This window comes from Lactuca virosa, chromosome 2 (assembly GCF_052849685.1).
Source record: "Lactuca virosa cultivar CGN04683 chromosome 2, Lactuca_virosa_CGN04683_v6, whole genome shotgun sequence".
Classification (NCBI taxonomy): domain Eukaryota; kingdom Viridiplantae; phylum Streptophyta; class Magnoliopsida; order Asterales; family Asteraceae; genus Lactuca; species Lactuca virosa.
The window spans coordinates 38,444,606-38,465,247 of NC_136427.1; positions in this window are offsets into that span (position 1 = coordinate 38,444,606).

Sequence of the window (20,642 nt, forward strand, 5' to 3'; positions counted from 1 at the left end):
ATCACAAGCCCACATATATAAGAATGAATGATTTACACAATCAACCCATATATTTAATTAGTCTCCTTTTGATCACTTAATTAATTCCAAATTAATTCTTGATCAATACTAATTAAATAACCTTATTAATATATTAGAACTTATAATATATTAACCAACCTTAAGTGTTATTTCTCTCATTATAGTCTATCCAAATGCATGATGCCATGCAACCCAAATGGACCATGTCGGGTCGGGTCAAGTCTTACCAATTATAGTTATGGACTTAGACATTAATCCAACATATACCACTAGAACGTTCCTTCGTGAGGCTATTCTCTAGTTTATACAGATCATCCTGACCACACTTCCCTCAGAGAGACTATTTGTGATTAGACATACTAATGAGGTACACTAGAACTTCCCTCCAATAGGCTATTCTCTAGTAGAACCAAACATTCTGACCACACTTCTCTCCGAGAGGATATTCATAACTATACATACCATAATCACATAGACCATATAATAAGAAAGTCGACAAGAACTCACCTGAATATAAGACATCATGAAATCTACAAATTTAAGCAAGTGGTATCAAGTCTTCTCTGAACACTATAAAATAAGGAACTTTAATTTAGAAATTAAGGTAAAATAACTAAATACACTTCTTTATAGAATTTAGGTCCAAATAATTAACCCATCTATGGGAAAAAGACCATTTTTCCCTTCCACGACCCAAACCCAACATAGTTGACTAAAATTCAAACTGGTTCACAAAGTCAACTATCCACATCATCTTGTGGCGACCGAAACTAGGTCGTGTCACTACCGCTAGGCGAAAAAATAGTTGTGATATGCTCGAATATCACGGCATGACCAAACCTCAAATCACAATGTGATTTTGGTGAAACAACCAACTTCCAACTAAGGTCTTAATCCTTTAATATGTATGCTTTAAACCTCCATAACATATCAAAATGTGGTCTTAATGGATAAAGTTCTTAACTTTATCCATTTGCATGTCCTTAAAACCATCATAAAAAGTATAGGTAAAAAAATGAGACCAAAAAGCTCTTAAACTCATGCATGGACCAAATGACAAGATAAACATCTCATATTCCTACCACAATGGGTCTAGAAGAAATAAAAATACAACCTTTGATGTTGGGGTTCCTCAAACTCCAACCAAACATCAACCAAGTGACCAAAGTATGCATAAAATTATAGACCTAGACCTAATAACTCATAAAGTCTCAAGTTTGAAGACTTATAATGATCCAAAAGATACCCAAAAGGTTAGATCTGACTTGCTTCAAAAAATGCACCCTCTTCTCCTTTAAGGTATACAAACAAGCATAAGAGGCTCAAAACCAAAGTAAAAAGGTTAGGGATTGTTATGAATGCTCTGAGAGTGATGGAGGCTGAGGGTGGAGCAAAACCCTAAACATCACATCCTTTAAATAGTGGTTAAAGCCCAAATCTAGGGTTTTAGGCTTTGTGGCTTCCCGATGCTACAACACACAGCTCACGATACGACATGTGACTCAAGGTTCTCACGACGCGATCTATAAAACACCCAAAACTCAAAAGTCAACAATTTGAAAAAAAAATAATAATTACCCATACCTGAAAAATAAGTGTTACAACTCACTATCACATCTAATGCCTATCATCTTGTATAACCATCATGCTTGATCTATGGCTATGGTTTGTGTAACACTCGTCAAAAATAGGTCAATAACAATCACATGTGATTATATGAATCATGTAATGTGATTTTATTAAAACTAGTAATGTAGTAAACTTACAATGTAATTCGTTATAATTTCTAATACAAATATGAACTTTCTTTATGATACAACTCAAAGTATACATCCATACGATTCCAAAAATATAGAGAACGTCTAAATCTGACTTCGCGTGAAGAAGTTATGATAAACCGAACACTATAAATCTCTATAAAAAGCGGAATTAAAAATAGGCTTAGAATTAGCTATTTGAGTCTAAATATAGTTGTAGTACTCGTATATACCTACGCGTGGATATAAAGAACGTCAAAAACGGAGTTCGTATGCAAAAGTTATGGCCTTCCGAAGATTTCGCTGTCAGAAACCCTAATTTGACTGAACTCACGACGTGAGCACAAAAACTCACGACGTGAGGAGTCAAACCGCCACATTTCGGATCAAGAAGGTGTGACGAGGCTGCGAGGGGATAAGATCCAAACTCACGACGTGAACATTGATAATTCACGACGTGAGGAGTCATTTTGCCACCTTCGGAAGCTAGAAGACGGATGACAAGTCTACGAAGAGATAAGTTTGGAACTCACGACATGAACAATGAGTTTCTCACGTCGTCAGGGTCCAAAATCCTTCCTATAAATAGCAGGTCCGACTTCAGCTATTCCTTACACCATTTCCCTTTCTCCTCTCTCCTGTGCTGAAGCCATCTTGCATCCCGAGCCCCGACGACCTCGTACGCTGACCGTTTCTGCTTAGATTACATAAAATCACGCTATTAAGGTGAGTTTCACGGCCCCACTTTCTAATATTTTCGGGGGAAAACGCATGCTAAATATTGTATATACGTTATTATTATGTCTATATGATAGTATATTAGTATCAACGTAGATAGTTATAATAACCGGGATATAGTTATTTCGTATCTAAAAATATACAACTATCGTAAAGTTGTTAGCATGTTATTGTTATAGTAGTATACTAATGTAGATCTTGAGTTATACTTAGGATTCTATATATATGTTGTGTGCGATATGTACGTTGTTATTATTGGTTTTATGTCAAGATAAAACTAGGAACGCTATATATTGTTATTATTGGTTTTATGTCAAGATAAAACTAGGAACGCTATATGTTGTTATTATTGATTTTATGTTAAGATAAAACCTGGTTTTAATTCTAATTATAGCTGTTGTACTACCGCAAGATGTACTCCTTGTACTACCGCAAGGTGTAATTCTTGTACTACCGCAAGGTGTAATCCTTGTACTACCGCAAGATGTATTCCTTGTACTACCGCAAGATGTGATCCTTGTACTACCGCAAGGTGTGATCCTTGTACTACCGCAATGTGTGATCCTTGTAATAATAATAAGAGGTATAAAACTAAGTCATACAGTCGCAGCTATAGACTCATGGTAGCACAATTTTAGAAGCATTATACTTTGTTGATATACAAGTATGAATGTTAAGTATAAGTTTCCCAAAGACTTATACTCTAAGTATAAGAATCTAGTAGGTATGTTATTTGTATATTAAGTAGACCACTATACCTATTCTACTTACTGGTATAGAATTGAAATAGATTTATACGTAGCGGTTTTACTCGTATAGAATTGAAATAGATTTATACGTAGCAACTTTCGTTTGTATGGAATTACAAACACTTATAATCATAGTATATGAGACTTATAGGTAAACTACTTTTTTGGTAAGTAAACTTTTATATCTAGGACATATATACTAAACGTTGGAGAGTTAAAATGATACTTTCAAAACTATACTTTTGAACTTGGAAAATGTATTATTTTTATATGGAGTCAAAACCTGTGGACTCACCAACTTTATGTTGACGTATTTTTAAATGCATGTGTTTTCAGGAAGTTGATAACTATGATACGAGAAATGACGTTACACTGCCCGGTGTTTCCGCCGACTTCCGGGGTGTGACAGATTGGTATCAGAGCTATTAACTATAGTGAATTAGTACTTTCTTAGGAAAGCACGACTATAGTTTAGGGCTTACTCTTTTAGGTTTAGGTATATCCCTTAGCCTACAAATATAAAGTATTATTAGTTATACTACTAAAGGACTACTTACGGGAGCGGTGACAAGGATAGACATGTCGATTTGGGTTGCTGGATTTCAGAACGGCTATATGCTAAAATGATCCTGCCCTTCGACTGTCCTGACTGGCCGGTGCCTTATCAGCTAGACCTGAAGTAACGAACAATAATTAATTGAGCATGAATACAACAAATAATAAATATAAAGTCATATATGAAGACTCAGACCTGCGATGAGAATACACCTAAATACCCGGAATGTTTTTGATCTCAAGGATTTAGATCAGATATTCCAACTAAAGTTCATATGTGCATAGATCTTATCACAACTAGGTGTAGGTGTACATCTATATTTTATTATGATCAGATCATATGAACTATTTAAATTGGGAGTAATATTTGATAGACTAAACACTTGGTGATCTAAAATGTATAGGAACTAAACAACATGCCTAGAAGAAGTAGCGCTCGGCTAAACCTTAACCAACGACCAGCACCACAACAACAACAACCGCAACCACCACCACGAGAAACAAACCCTCCAATAAGTTCAGCAGAACTTGAAGAAATCATAGCCCAGAGAATCGCTGCAGCTCTTGCTAATGTCACAAGAGGAGGAGTTAGAAATGAAGGTAATGTAGGGACCGCCAGAATGTGTACCTACAAGGATTTTATGAATTGCAAACCTAAGAGCTTCCATGGAACGGAAGGGGTTGTTAGCTTGACTTGGTGGATTGAAAAGATAGAATCAGTATTTCAAATAAGCTTCTGTCCGGACGAATGTAAGGTACGATTTGCTGCGTGTACCTTCGCTGATGCAGCACTTACATGGTGGAACAGCCATGTGAATACCACGGGTATTGATGCTGCCAATTCCATACAATGGGAAGAGTTGAAGAGGATGCTAGTAGAGGAGTATTGTCCCAGGGAGGAAATACATAAGCTGCAACAAGAATTGTGGACCCTAAACATGAAGGGTTCAGAGATAAATGCTTATACCGCTAGATTCAATGATCTTGAGGTGATGTGTCCGACACAAGTATCCCCAGAGTATAAGAAGATTGAGCGATATATCTAGGGTCTAGCATCACAAATCAAAGGAATGGTGATCGCATCGAAGCCTACAACATATGACAGTGCAAAGCGTATAGCTCATCAGCTAACCAGCACAGAAATCCAAGTGGGATTTATAGCCGAGTCTCCCGAATCTGGAACAAACAAGCGCAAATTTAATGGGAAGAATCCCATACAATCATCTGAGGAAAGACAAGATGTGGCAACTAATTATGCAGCCACAACAACAATACCCATGCAACCACGGAAGTATGCTGGAAAACTCCCATGGTGCACTCAGTGTAGTCGCCATCATCTAGGTAACTGTTCATGGTGCAGTCAATGCAACCATCAGCACACAGGTGACTGTTATATTTGCATGAAGTGCAAAAAGAAGGGACACACTACGAATTACTGCAGGAGCACAACACCTACAACAGAAAATCAAGGAACAAACATTGGAACAGGCTATGATGGAGGAAGAGCGTGTTTTGAGTGTGGTGAAATTGGACATATCAAGAAGGAATGTCCAAAGTTAAGGAGTCAAGGAGATTATGTCATGGCAGGGCATTCGTAATAGAAAGAAGGGAAGCTATCCAGGACCTTCCGGTGGTACCTGGTACAAAAGAAATTTCAGGACGAAATTTCTTTAACGGGGGGAGAATGTAACACCCGTCAAAAATAGGTCAATAACAATCATATGTAATTATATGAATCATGTAATGTGATTTTGTTAAAACTAGTAATGTAGTAAACTTACTATGTAATTTGTGATAATTTCTAATACAAATATGAACTTTCTTTATGATACAACTCAAAGTATACATCCATACGATTCCAAAAATATAGAGAACGTCTAAATCTGACTTCGCGTGAAGAAGTTATGATAAACCGAACACTATAAATCTCTATAAAAAGAGGAATTAAAAATAGACTTAGAATTAGCACTTTGAGTCTAAATATAGTTGTAGTACTCGTAAATACCTACGCGTGGATATAAAGAACGTCAAAAACGGAGTTCGTATGCAAAAGTTATGGCCTTCCGAAGATTTCGCTGTCAGAAACCCTAATTTGACTGAACTCACGACGTGAGAACAAAAACTCACGACGTGAGGAGTCAAACCGCCACATTTCGGATCTACAAGGTGTGACGAGGCTGCGAGGGGATAAGATCCAAACTCACGACGTGAACATTGATAATTCACGACGTGAGGAGTCATTTTGCCACCTTCGGAAGCTAGAAGACGGATGGCAAGTCTACGAAGAGATAAGTTTGGAACTCACGACGTGAACAATGAGTTTCTCACGTCGTGAGGGTCCAAAATCTATCCTATAAATAGCAGGTCCGACTTCAGCTATTCCTTACACCATGTCCCTTTTTCCTTTCTCCTGTGCTGAAGCCATCTTGCATCCCGAGCCCCGACGACCTCGTACGCTGACCGTTTCTGCTTAGATTACATAAAATCACGCTATTAAGGTGAGTTTCACGGCCCCACTTTCTAATATTTTCGGGGGAAAACGCATGCTAAATATTGTATATACGTTATTATTATGTCTATATGATAGTATATTAGTATCAATGTAGATAGTTATAATAACCGGGATATAGTTATTTCGTATCCAAAAATATACAACTATCGTAAAGTTGTTAGCATGTTATTGTTATAGTAGTATACTAATGTAGATCTTGAGTTATACTTAGGATTCTATATATACGTTGTGTGCGATATAGTTCCAGAGTTATACTCGGAAGTTCTATATGTTAATTGATATGTACGTTGTTATTATTGGTTTTATGTCAAGATAAAACTAGGAACGCTATATGTTGTTATTATTGGTTTTATGTCAAGATAAAACTAGGAACGTTATATGTTGTTATTATTGATTTTATGTTAAGATAAAACCTGGTTTTAATTCTAATTATAGCTGTTGTACTACCGCAAGATGTACTCCTTGTACTACCGCAAGGTGTAATTCTTGTAATACCTGCAAGGTGTAATCCTTGTACTACCGCAAGATGTATTCCTTGTACTACCGCAAGATGTGATCCTTGTACTACCGCAAGGTGTGATCCTTGTACTACCGCAAAGTGTGATCCTTGTAATAATAATAAGAGGTATAAAACTAAGTCATACAGTCGCAGCTATAGACTCATGGTAGCACAATTTTAGAAGCATTATACTTTGTTGATATACAAGTATGAATGTTAAGTATAAGTTTCCCAAAGACTTATACTCTAAGTATAAGAATCTAGTAGGTATCTTATTTGTATATTAAGTAGACCACTATACCTATTCTACTTACTCGTATAGAATTGAAATAGATTTATACGTAGCGGTTTTACTCGTATAGAATTGAAATAGATTTATACGTAGCAACTTTCGTTTGTATGGAATTACAAACACTTATAATCATAGTATATGAGACTTATAGGTAAACTACTTATTTGGTAAGTAAACTTTTATATCTAGGATATATATACTAAACGTTGGAGAGTTAAAATGATACTTTCAAAACTATACTTTTGAACTTGGAAAATGTATTATTTTTATATGGAGTCAAAACCTGTGGACTCACCAACGTTATGTTGACGTATTTTTAAATGCATGTGTTTTCAGGAAGTTGATAACTATGATACGAGAAATGACGTTACACTGCCCGGTGTTTCCGCCGACGGCCGGGGTGTGACAGTTTGGTGAACAGATCAACCGAGTTTTCTTATGATGATATGTGACTCACTGTGATTTCTCCTTCCTCCACGAGCTTCTTGATGTAGTGGTGCTTTTGAGTACATGTCTTGTGCGCTTGTGTTGTAGGGGTTCTATAGACAAAATCATTGCACCCTCTTTGTCGCAGAAAACCTCAACAGGATCACCTATGCCGAGAACAATACCTGGATCGTTGATGAATCTGTTGATGTATCTTTCTTGGAAATCCTCCAAGTCGTTGATCCTCCATTCATCATTAACACAAATCCCGACTGTGATCGAAAATTGTCTCTATCAATTTGGAAACGTGAATATATATAACCGTTTACACTTAGCTTTTCCTAACCAATATATACAAATAGCATATCTTTAGAACTCCTTAGATATTTAAGAATGTTCTTGATTGTGACCTAATGATGTTCCCTCAGAGTGGCCTGATAATGACTTAGCATGCTCAAAATACATGAGACATCAGGCCTAGTACATATCATATCATACATGATCGATTTATAGAGTCTCAAGAATTACACTAGATCACGTCTCTAAGAGTAGTCATGCAAGGCATACTGGACAATAGAGAGTATTACAATAAAAGTAGACAAAGTAAAATAATCTAGTAGCTAAGAGTGACTGCGGTTGATGATGACTTCGGGTGAGGTTGCTGATGAAACCTTGACTGCGGATCCTTGTGGGATGCGGTAGCTGAAGTTCAAGAGGGTCACTTTTCACGATTCAACAATTCCCCCCTAAGTGACCTCTTTAACTTCTCTTCAATTGTCAAGTTTTAGAAACTTGATCAGTATCCACCAAAATTTTCTGATATTTTCTAACCAGGTGATCCTTCTCAAAATCTCGAACTTGACTTCGGCAGTTGTGTGTTTTGACTTTTCAACTGCGGTTCGACAAACTTCAATCTGCTTCCTTGTAAGGCGGTTCATGGCAGTCAACGAAATGAAGTATTTGGTATCATTGAGTTTCCGTTTGAAGATGACTCCGAGGTCTGGGAAGTTTGTTGCACCTAAGGATCTTTCTTGGAATCCTTCAGTAATCATGGGTGCGGGGTCAAGTGGTGGAAGATCAAATTTTGTGGCTAGGATAGGATGAATGTCTGCATCAATTTTGGCAAAGTCGCAGACGGTTTCCTTCAAGAAAGTACTTGCCTTCTCAAGCGCTATCTTCATCTTCGGATGCTTCTCCGACTTGTTCTGGAACACCTTTGCTATAAGAAATACTTCTTCAGGGTTCATGCATGGGAAGTCAGCTTGGGTGCAGACATAGTCGTGATCCCTTCTCGTGAGAGTGTATTGGATGAAGTCAGCCTTCATGAACTTTCGGGGTTTGTAGTTTTTGACTGAGAATGGTCTATCGTTAGACCATATTTTCTCTATGGAAGATGCATGTTTGGCATAGAACCGATTCGGTCTTTCGAATTCCATAGGCAGTCTCTTATGGTCTGGCAGGTTGCGGTCAAAAGGCTCAAATACAGTAAAGTACTTAGCATTGGGAGAGATTGGAACATCCCAATAACCATCAGAGGGAGGTTCAGCATAGGTAAGATATGGTTTGTAGTCATCATCTAGGAGTCTACGGTGGGGGTTGATCCAGGAATTCACTAAGGACTCATCTATAGTGATGTCGAATCCGTTCTCTTTCCAGATGAGCTCCGCGAACTTGGCTGCTCTCCAATCTTTTTTCTTTTGTTGCGTTGCGTGGGAGTCATCTGAGTGTTCGGAGGACATGTTGGATGCAAGATTTTTAAAGTGGGGAGGGGTCTCTGGTCGCTCAGGGGTGATCTCCTTTTGCGGTGGAGACAGATGCGGTGGTGGCGTCTGATGAGATGGTTGCGGGGAGGGAACTCTTTCAGTAATGATGGGGGGACTTTGATGGTGTGAAATGCTGTTGGAATGATTGGAATGATGGACTTCTTCCTCACTTCCCCCCTCTTGAGGAATGCAACACCGGAGCATCCTCAAACCATTGTCTGAGACCATCGACCTTGGCATACACTTCCTGGAACTGGGCTTTAAGAGCATCCGCCAGTTGTTGATTGTTGGGGATGGCGGTGTTGAAGAGCAGTCGGTGGATCTCCTTTGTGAGTTGAAGAATTTCGAGACCATGGAAGTTTGATGATAAAGATCGTTGCAATCTGTTGATTGTAGCTTGAAGGACTGAGATGGTGGACTCATATGCAGTGTGAGTCTCAGCTGTCAGCTTTTGAGATTGAGTGGATTGGTCCTCAATGGCTGCTTGTAAGTCTTTCTTGATTGCGGTCACCTCAGAGATGAGGCGTTCCGCAGCAGCCATGAATTGCTTGTGATCAGCTTGGCGACTTGGGTCCAGGGATCGGATTCCCATCTCAACTTTCAGGGAGATGCGCTCAGCAGCCAATTTTTCACGGGTTTCCAGTCTTTCAATTCTTTCGATCAAAGACTGTGGTCCAGGAATGTCTTCTGGTTGCAGTTGAGTTGGCTTAACCGCAGCTAGAATCTGATCGAATTTAGCTTGTAGACTTAAAAATTCTTTTCTGGTCACCGCATTCTTCTTCTTCTTCTTCTTTGCTTTTGGCTTGGAAGTTGAGTGTTGAGAACCACTCGATTCTTCATCTTCATCGAAAATCATCAAATCGTCATCAGAGGGAGGGGATTGATTTACCTCATTCATGTCAAAGTCATCAAAGCTGAATGTGGGAGCTGAGCTAACTTCGATTGCGGTTCCTTCTTCTTGTGATTCTTGAACAACTGGAGTTGGAGGGACTTTGGAGGCACCTTCACCATCATGAGTGGACTGAGCCTTGCGGATTGTTTCAGCCATTTCAGACATCCAATCTTGTACTTTCAGGATGGTGGTTACTGTATTGGCATTGTTGATTGCGTCTGCCCAATACTTAGCCACAGATTGAATTTCCTGTTGCTTTTGCTGCAGTTGCTTGATTTGCTGATCCTTTCTTGCTTGTAATGCCCTACGGAAAGCGGCATACTTCTTGATATCTGACTCAGACACCGGAGTGTAATGTAACCATGAATCATTCGATTCATCTCCGTCAAATCCTTGGTATCTCACCGAAGTATCCTTCGGGTTCACGGATCCTTGCATATTGGTGCTCACCATGCCTAAACCACATGTTACAGATGTAAGAAGAGTAGGATTTCCTGAGCTTCCTTGGTCTCCTTGACCCGTAGTCAAGTCTGGCATCGGCTCAGTTCTGGCAAGGGCGGAAGAATTGCCCTGCGGTTGGGAAGGTGTTTGAAGTGTTTGGATTACATTCAAGAGAATGGAGTTCAACTCCTCAGGAGAAAATAAATAAAGTCGGGAAGCCCTGGAGACCTTAGGGCGAGAACTAGTGTCATCCTCTTGGGAGTGAACTGGTGGGGAGTCTCCACGATGTGGTGAAACAGACACACTTTCTGTGTCTGATTGGAAGATGATTGTGGTGTTGAATGGGTCTGCGGCCACCCCAAGGACTACCGGAGCCTTTTGAGAGGCTGCGGCATCTGTCCAGTCATACATTTGGCCAGTGGGATCGGTTTTTCGTTTCTTCAAGGTGGAGATGGGTAGTGCATCCTCATCAGAATCAGTTGCTGAGGATTCGTCATTTGAGGGTACGGTTTGGGTGATTTTGCGTTTCTTTGAGGGTTCAGTTGGTTTGGGAGCATCTTTCTTTGGGGTTCTTTGTTTCTTGGAGACGTTGCGGGGGCCTTGATGGGCTGAGACTAATTGTTTGCGTCTTTGAGAGGAAAGAGTGGTGGAAGATGGGACTGCGGTACTACCAGGAATGGTGAGTGCGGATGTGGTTTGTAGAGGCGGGGTAGAAAGGTAAGGGCTAATACCTTCCGTAGCCTCTGTATGGTCTATGACATCAGGGGTTTCAAGTCCAAGTGATGTCAAAATATGAACAGGTAGTCGTCTGATAGGAACGAAGTTAGATTGATCTTTGGAGGGATTGTACCTTTTGAGATCTTTGGTGATGTAGAGGTTGGTGTCGTTGCCCATGCTAATTCCTGCATCCGCATGAAGATCTGAGATGCACAGAGCCCAGAACCTTGCAAATGTAAGTTCGGTAGGGTTTTCCCTTGGGCTCTCTTTGGGAATGTACTGCAGAAAGTCATCCCACAAGATCTGACCATAGTTAACGTCGTGGCCAGTGAAAATGCTCCAAACTAGTTCCAAAAGCTTAAGACCCATATTGTCAGTGCCTCCGGTTCGGCCTGACAGACTGCGGATGACGAAGTGACAAAAAAATTGCCACACCGCAGGCAGTTGATTCTTCTTGAATTCGCCAATTCCTTTGATCTTTTTCTGATAACCCATTTGGTAGAGAGCTGAGAGAATGTCTTCCATACTTGGAGTGAAAACCTTAGTTGAAGGATGAACCAACAGATTAATGGCGTTGAGAAACTTTTTTTTGTTCAGAATGACCAAAGAATCGTTCACTAAGTTCAGATGCACCTCTTGAGGATTCTCGAGGGGTCTGTAATCATAGAATGCACATTTGAATAAAGTTGAAAGAGGAACCACATCTGTGAATGCATCGAAGGGGCCAAATAGAGGGTGATTGCTCAAGAACTTGATCATCAGCTTGATCGGAGCATTGTAGGAAGAATGCTCTTCGAACACAGCCCTAAAATTGCTTGAAGCAATTGAAGGCATTTGATTTCTTGTTTCAGAATCAGACCCAGTTGGGTTTGCAGAGGCAGAAGCCTTGGAGATTTTCTTCGAGATGCCTGATTTCACCATTGTGAGAGGTTGAGAAGAAGTGCAGAAACAGAGTGCGAGAATGGAGAAAGGATTCAAAGTTCAGAGAGCGTAAACTGTTCTTGGGGAAGAAGAAAGGGTTTTATAGGGATGGATTTGAACAGTAAATAATTTTACCCTAAGTGAAAGAAGATAAGGTAAAAAGGACGTTTGGGGGTTCTTTTGATTTGGAAGGTGAAATCTCAGCCACAGATTATGAAAAGGTTTAAATTTTTTTTTTTTTGAGATTTACCAAAAAGGGTTTGCAATTAATGAAGTGTCAGACGTACAACATCACGTCTGATGATCGTGTGGTGAGGGAGGATTTAATCCGTTGAACAAAGAGGAAGTTGTAACGGATTGGATGTGTTGGGTAATAGGAAAAGACAGATTAAGAGGATTTGTTTATGGAAAAACGTTCTTTTTGTCATCATACCTAAAATAGGTCTGACACAAGGTTTATACAAAAAGGGAATGGGACAGTTTCTCAAGGAATGTTTTTATTTAATGTTTTTCTTATTTAATGAAGGATCATTAAATAGCACACCATGATTCAAGAGTTATTGAAACAGTTGAGAAACTATCAAAGTGGTTGCGGATTGAGACTTCATTGCGGATAGATCCTTTGTCATTGCGGATAGATCATTTGTCATTGCGGATGGACGGATGGGTGTCTGCAGTAGAAGAACTGAGGAGAAAACTTGTACAAGAAGTTAGTAACAACAAACAATAAGGACCAGTGAAGGATAAATATGATATATGGTTGCGGTACATAAACTGCGGTACACAGGATATACCAAAAGCATCTATCATAAGTAACTTCAGTTAGGACCGCAAAAGAGACCAAGGATGGTCTGCGGTACCTATCAATTCAAAAAGAATTGTGGGTCCGGATTCATCATTCCTAACATTTGTAAGTAACTGTTGAGTTTTGTAGAGTCAAGCGCCTTTGTGAACACATCAGCAATCTCTTCATGAGTATGGACAAAGATGAGTTCAATGTTACCTTTCAGGATGTGGTCTTTGATGAAGTGATACCGTAGTTCAATATGTTATGTCTTGGAGTGCTGAATTGGATTGTGGGAAATAGCTATAGCACTTTCAGAGTCATAATAGATCGGTATCCGCAGCATTCTGTATCCGTAGTCCATAAGTTGTGTTTTCATTCATAAGACTTGAGAACAACAGCTGGCTGCGGCCACATATTCAGCTTCTGCGGTAGACAATGATACACAACTTTGTTTTCTTGAAGACCAGCTGACGAGTCTTCCTCCCAGAAATTGACATCCTCCTGAGGTACTTTTTCGATCTAGTCTGCATCCGGCGTGATCCGCATCTGTGAATGCTTGTAGGCTGAAGTCATTGCCTGCGGGGTACCATAAACCGAGAGTTTTGCTTCCTTTCAGGTATCTTAGAATTTGTTTGGCTGCGGTCATGTGTGACACTTTTGGGTCAGCCTGATACCGTGCGCATACACCAGTTGCAAAGACGATGTCTGGTCGGCTTGCGGTGAGGTACATCAAAGAGCCTATGATACCTCTATAAGTCTTGTGATCCACTGATTCGCCCGAGGGATCAACATATATCTTATATCCGAAGGCCATGGGGACCTTAGCCGAAGAACAGTTGTCCATTGAATATTTCTTTAACAGTTATGTGGTGTATTTCTCCTGATGAATGAATATTCCTTGAGGAACTTGTTTCACTTGAAGTCCTAGAAAGAAGTTAATCTCTCTATTCGTGCTCATTTGGAACTTGTTGGTCATGAGCATAGCAAATTCATTCACCATTCCTTGATCAGTTGATCCGAAGATGATATCATCCACATATATTTGTACAAGCATAAGGTTATTACCATTTTCTTTTCTAAATAAAGTGGGATCAATCACTCCTCTTTTGTATCCGAACGAGACAAGAAATTCAGAAAGAGTCTCGTACCACGCACTTGGGGCTTGCTTTAGACCGTAGACTGCTTTTTCAAGATTGTAGCAGTGGTCTGGGAATTCAATAATTTCAAAGCCCGGAGGTTGCTGAAGATAAACTTCCTCTTTTAGTTCCCCATTGAGTAAAGCACTTTCTACATCCATTTGATGAACCTTGATGTTCTTGTGGGCTGCGTATGCTAAGAAGATTCGGATGGCTTCCATTCGTGCTACCGGAGCATACGTTTCATCATAGTCAATACCTTCAAGTTGACTATATCCCTTTGCAACTAACCTTACCTTGTTTCTGACTACCGCACCAAATTCATCCAGCTTGTTTTTGAACACCCATCTAGTACCAACAACGGTGTGACCATGCGGCTTCGGGACGAGCTGCCACACTTTGTTTCTTTTGAATTCTTCTAGCTCTTCTTGCATTGCGGATATCCAGTCTGGTTCTAGTAATGCTTCTTTGATCGTTCGGGGCTCGACCGACGACATAATTGCTGCGTAGTGACAATGATTAGATAAATCCTTGGAAGATCGAGTCTGGATACCTGCGGATGGGTTGCCAATGATTTGACCGGGTGGGTGGTCCTTCATCCATATATGTAGACGAGGTTGCAGATAATCAGTAGCTACGGCAGAGGGAATGTCTTCTATATCAGAAGACTCTGCAGTTGGAGATGGCAGTTCCCCCTGGATTTGAGAGCATCATGCGGAATCATCTTGGATTGTTGGAGCGAGAATTGAATTTTCTTGAACAGTTGGAAGAGGTTCCCCTGGATTGCTGATGGGAGTTCCCCTGGAACCTGAGAAGGTTCCCCCTGGATTGCGGATGGGAGAGTGATAATCCTTGAGTCTGTTCTTGTGTCAATGTTCTCTATGTTTTCATCATCCGAGTCCGAAGAGACGTTTGATGGTAGTGATTCTCTGCGGATGGGAACTTGAGCAACATCAAGTACTGGAACCTCGATGGTTGTTGCTTGATCCGGAGTAGAGTTTCCCCCTCAACCGGCGAGGTGGAAGTATTGAGATATGCTACTTCGGATAGTGATGGACCAGATACATCAGCGTGCTGCTGTTGAGCTTCCTGAGACACAAGAACTTCGGATAATTTTGCTGTTTCAACAGGGTCGAAGAGATCGTCATAGTTTACTTCAACTAGATTTAATGGACCCGAAGAGGCAGGAATATCACTTTCCAGGATTGATGTGGTTTCAGTGGATGGAGGGGTGTTGCGGATGTGATAGTCATCAAATTTCACATCGAAGCTTTCAATGATTAGCCTTGTACGTCTAATGAGAACCCTGTAAGCAACTTTGTTAGTGGAATAGCCAAGGAAGATGCCTTCATCAGACTTCGGTGCAAACTTGTTAAGATGATCTCTGTTGTTGATCACAAAACATCTACACCCGAAGATATGAAACAAGCGGACATTTGGCTTGCGGTTGTTAAGGCCCTCATACGGTGTTTTATTGAGACGTTTGCACACAATGCTTCGGTTCTGTACAAAGCATGCTGTTGGGATTAAAACCCTAATTGTGATTTGATGAACAAGATACAGAAAATAAGAACAAACACAAATAAAGAAGATATGCCGAATGATCACTCGATTTATTCAAAAAAATGAGGAATAGATTACACTTTCAGAATAGACCAAATAATCTAACTCTACATAAGAAACCTCCCAACGTGGCGGCTACATTTTGTCTCACTCTTAACCCTAATTATAAATAATACATGACTATTTATAGGGAAAAGACAAGTCTTGGGCTTTTAACCTACACTTCATCAAGGGGCCTCATTGCCATAATCCATGGAGTACTTTGAAACCCTACAATCTCCCCCTCAAAGTATGGAATGGATGACAAGGCTTCAACTTCCAAAACAAGCATCTAGCAAATAAGAAATGATCTCGCAATGAGGAATATTTGAAGCAATCCACGAATCTTGATTCTTCAATAGTCTTCAAAAACGGGTTCTAGGATATATAAACCAAGCACTGAAGTAATGTCTTTAAACTTCATTTTCTAATATAATCCCAAAGATCTTCAAGAAAGCCAAACCCGCCATAAAAACTCATTACAGAATTAAGAAACCAAATCACTTCTTGTCTTTGAAGAACTCCCCCTCCAAGTCACAATGATCTTCAAATAATCTAATGATATAAGCCACCAAAAAATATCATGTAACAACCCAAATTTTAATATTTGTAATGCCATTTGATCGAGAAAATACTAGAAGTCGGAGATATAACAAGACCTTAGAAGAGCTCGATGAATAACTGCTACTGTAAAGGATACTTCTCTATAAAAGCTTTAGAAGAGCTCGATGAAGAACTGCTACTGTAAAAGCTACCTTCATAATTCTACCACAAGCTTTATAAAAAATCTTCAAATTTGAAAAGTCACAAATCCAATTTCGAATGGTTATACCAAATTCTCCCCCGATTTATAATAAAAAACATGATTATAAAACCTTCAAATGGTCATGAGAATGATCTTGAATGGATAAAAAAAATTACTATGCTCCCCCACGACAAAATGATATAAACGATGAAGTATAAAATCCGAAATAGTCGAAAAAATTTGACGTTATCACAAAAAACGACTTTCCGAACCGCCAAGACTCGATGGAATCCTTATTTTTCTATTCACGAAAAAGTATGTGCATTAAAAAATCCAAAACTGTTCACCAGCCCTCAAATTTGCAATCCACCAATAACTCTGATCAAAGCATTTCGTTCCGAGCACAGGTTCTTAAGTCCGAATCCGAGTCCAGTCCCAACTGCGAGCACAACCAATTTTGACGTTGGCAAGTGAGTGCGAACCCAGAATCACAATCCCCGATTCCTTGACCTTTCGCTCCGAATCAATCGATAACAACCCAATGCGAATCTCCAGTAAAACCGAATCCAAACATTCCAAACTCCGAACAATCGGTTTCGAACCCAGTCTTAATTTTGATGTTCGTGGGTAAGTCTGTTCGCAACAATTCCACTGTGACCATCAATTGCGAACATATGTTCACAGTATTCCGATTAACCCCAACATTCCAAGCACAAGCTCGTTTCCGATTGCAAATGTTTGTTACGATTCCGAGACCTCGTTTCCGATTTTATTCGCAGGTGAAACATTCGTTCCAATTTTGACTTTTAGCATTGACCATTAAAATCAAAACTCAGTTCTGTTAATCCGATCTTCATCTGTTCATCACTGGTGGTCGAAATAGCCATTTAACAACCATCCAATAGCTACTTTCAAAAATCGATTTCCAGATTAAATTAGTTAGATAAACTTGATACGATCAATAATTATCACATCGTTATCTGTTCTTGAAGTTCGTCAAAGCACTCACGATCAAAGATTCACGAAATTTAGTTTTCAAACCAATCGATTGTAACAGATAGGACATTCAACCATAAGATCGTACAACAAATAACTCGATTGATCAATTATTGATGACAAAATAAATCGAAAACAGGAAACATTCTATAACACGAACTCGATTATCAAGAGAATTAAATCGATTGAAAGAGTTTGTAATCGAAACTATGGAAAACACAAACTTAATTCTGAATCGATTAAAATACGGGAACATTTAATCGTCATATAGATGAACGCATCATATGAATAAAGAATTTGATTTGTGAATCCAGACTTTACGATATTGACACAGATGCAATTTCTAGATGATGAACATTGGACGAAAAATTGGGCTTATTGAGAGGAAAGAATGAACAGTAAAAAATCAGATCTAAGGCCCAAAACTAATGAATTTGATTAACGAAGCAAACAATTGATTTTGGACAAGCAATGATCAGATGCAACTAAAAGAATGAAGAGACAATACGAGAAAAAAAATCCTAGACGAACAAAGAACATACACCTTAAGTCTTCATGAACAGTAGATCAAACAAAAAACTTGATTCCAAACCGCCAAAACACCAAAAATCTTCAATAACTTGTGCAGAAAATCATCAAATCAAGAACCGATACTTCAAAAATCAATAGATCTTCAAAGACCAGCTCTGATACCACTTGTTGGGATTAAAACCCTAATTGTGATTTGATGAACAAGATACGGAAAATAAGAACAAACACAAATAAAGAAGATATGCCGAATGATCACTCGATTTATTCAAAAAATGAGGAATAGATTACACTTTCAGAATAGACCAAATAATCTAACTCTACATAAGAAACCTCACAACGTGCCGGCTATATTTTGTCTCACTCTTAACCCTAATTATGAATAATACATGACTATTTATAGGGAAAAGACAAGTCTTGGGCTTTTAACCTACACTTCATCAAGGGGCCTCATTGCCATAATCCATGGAGTACTTTGAAACCCTACACATGCGGTGGCCACTGCTTCAGCCCAGAAGTAGAGAGGAAGGTGTGCGAAGTTGAGCATGGATCTGGCTGCTTCTACTAGAGTGCGGTTCCTTCTCTCTACTACCCCATTTTGTTGCGGTGTGTAGGGAGCGGAGAAGTTGTGAGTGAGACCCTTGGAAACCAATAAACTGTTTAGGAGATGATTAGTAAACTCGGTTCCATTATCACCTCGGATACGTCGTACTGGTAACTTGATCTGAAGTTCTATTTCCTTGATGAAATTGATGAGAATCTGCGGTGTTTCTGACTTGAGTCTAAGGAAGAAAACCCAGGTGAAGCGTGTGAAGTCATCTACTATAACCAGTATGTATTTCTTGTGATGGAGACTGGCTACGGTGGATAGACCGCAGAGATCAATGTGCAAGAGCTCCAGTGGTTCAGAAATTGAAGAGTCAATCACCATGGGGTGACTTGCTTTGGATTGCTTTCCACATTCACATGCAGGACAGAGAGTATCATTGCTAAACTTGAGAATAGGGAGTCCTCTGACTAGTTCTCCGGTGACCAAATTGTTGATGTACCTGAAGTTGAGATGAGCTAGCTTGTGGTGCCATAGCCAGCTGACTTCGGATACGACTTTGGATAGGAAACATAAATGCGGTTTGCCTATGATCAGAGAGACATCCAGAGGATACATAGTACCTTCGGATCGGGATTTGATCAGACACGTGTTCCTATCACTTGTCATTACATAGCAAAATTGATCATCAAAGTCAAATCGATGGCCTGCCTTACATAGTTGGCCAACACTGATGAGATTGTGTTTAAGGCTTTCTACATAAGCAACCTTTTGAATAGAGAAGTTTCCCGTAGTGAGAACACCATAACCTCGGATGACCCCATTCGCATTGTTGCGGAATGTGACATTTCCACCGTTGCAAATTGGCCTGAAATTCCGAAGGTATTCTAACCTTCCGGTCATGTGCAAGGAGCAGGCACTGTCAATTAACCATTCATCTTCTTGTTCCTCCTTACACAAAGCCTGAGAATTACACGGTTAGTTTAGGCATCCAAACTAGTTTGGAGCCTGGGGCAATCGGTGAATTTCTGATTGATGTATGGACCGAGGTTACAGGGACGGGTTTCTTGTCAACTTTTAATCCTAGTCCTAGGTGTTTGTGCAATTTTGGAGTGTTGTGTTTTTTTGAAAAATTACTAGGTTTTAGAAACCAACTAGATTTGACATGGGATGAATCTTTTTGGCAACTACACTGAAATTTACAGGTTGAGATTTTGTCTTTTGTTCTAACACCATGTTTGATCAGCGGTCTAAAGGATGAGTTGGGCTTGTGACCGGTCCGAGGTTGGTAATATCTGACATGAGTGCTGTTGGGCTTTGAAAAAGTTTGTTTCGAAAAAGGTTTAGCACGTGTAGATCTTTCGGACCTTTTTGTTGGATTTGGTAGAATACCCTTCCACTTGTTAAAATTTTGATGTGATTTTAAAAGTGTTGGAGTGGGTAAGATACCCTTCCATTTTGGATCATCTGAGGAATAGACTTGAAAACCATTGTTTCGAAAAGACTTTACACTCTTTTGGGTTGTGTCAGATGAATTAGGAATGACTGTTGAAACTGTACATTCCTTTTTGTATCTTTTCTTGATGGGAGAGTTTTTCATAAAATAGTGTAAGAAAACAAATTTTTCTGGACTCTTGGACTTTGGAAATCTGATATGCCTCTTGTTTTTCGAAAAAAATTGTCTATTTGTGCCTCGGGGTCGAATTTCCTCTTTGAAAGCCTTTTTAGCTAGGGTTTTTGGGGAACCGCAGTCATTGATGTTCAGCTGCGGTTTCCTGGAATCCTTTGAAAATTTATGAAAACGAGGGCTTGAGTCATCCGAACTTGAAGATTCAGGGATTTGAGAACATTGACCCACTTCAAAGTTCTCTATGGATAATTCGTGATGAATTGGTTGAAGAGTCGCAGAACTTTTGTTCGAGGACTGCGGTAGGGATGATTTGACTACCGCAGAGTAAGTCTTAGTTGGGACTTCAGTGGGACTTTTATGGGACTTATGTGGTTCATGACTATAATGA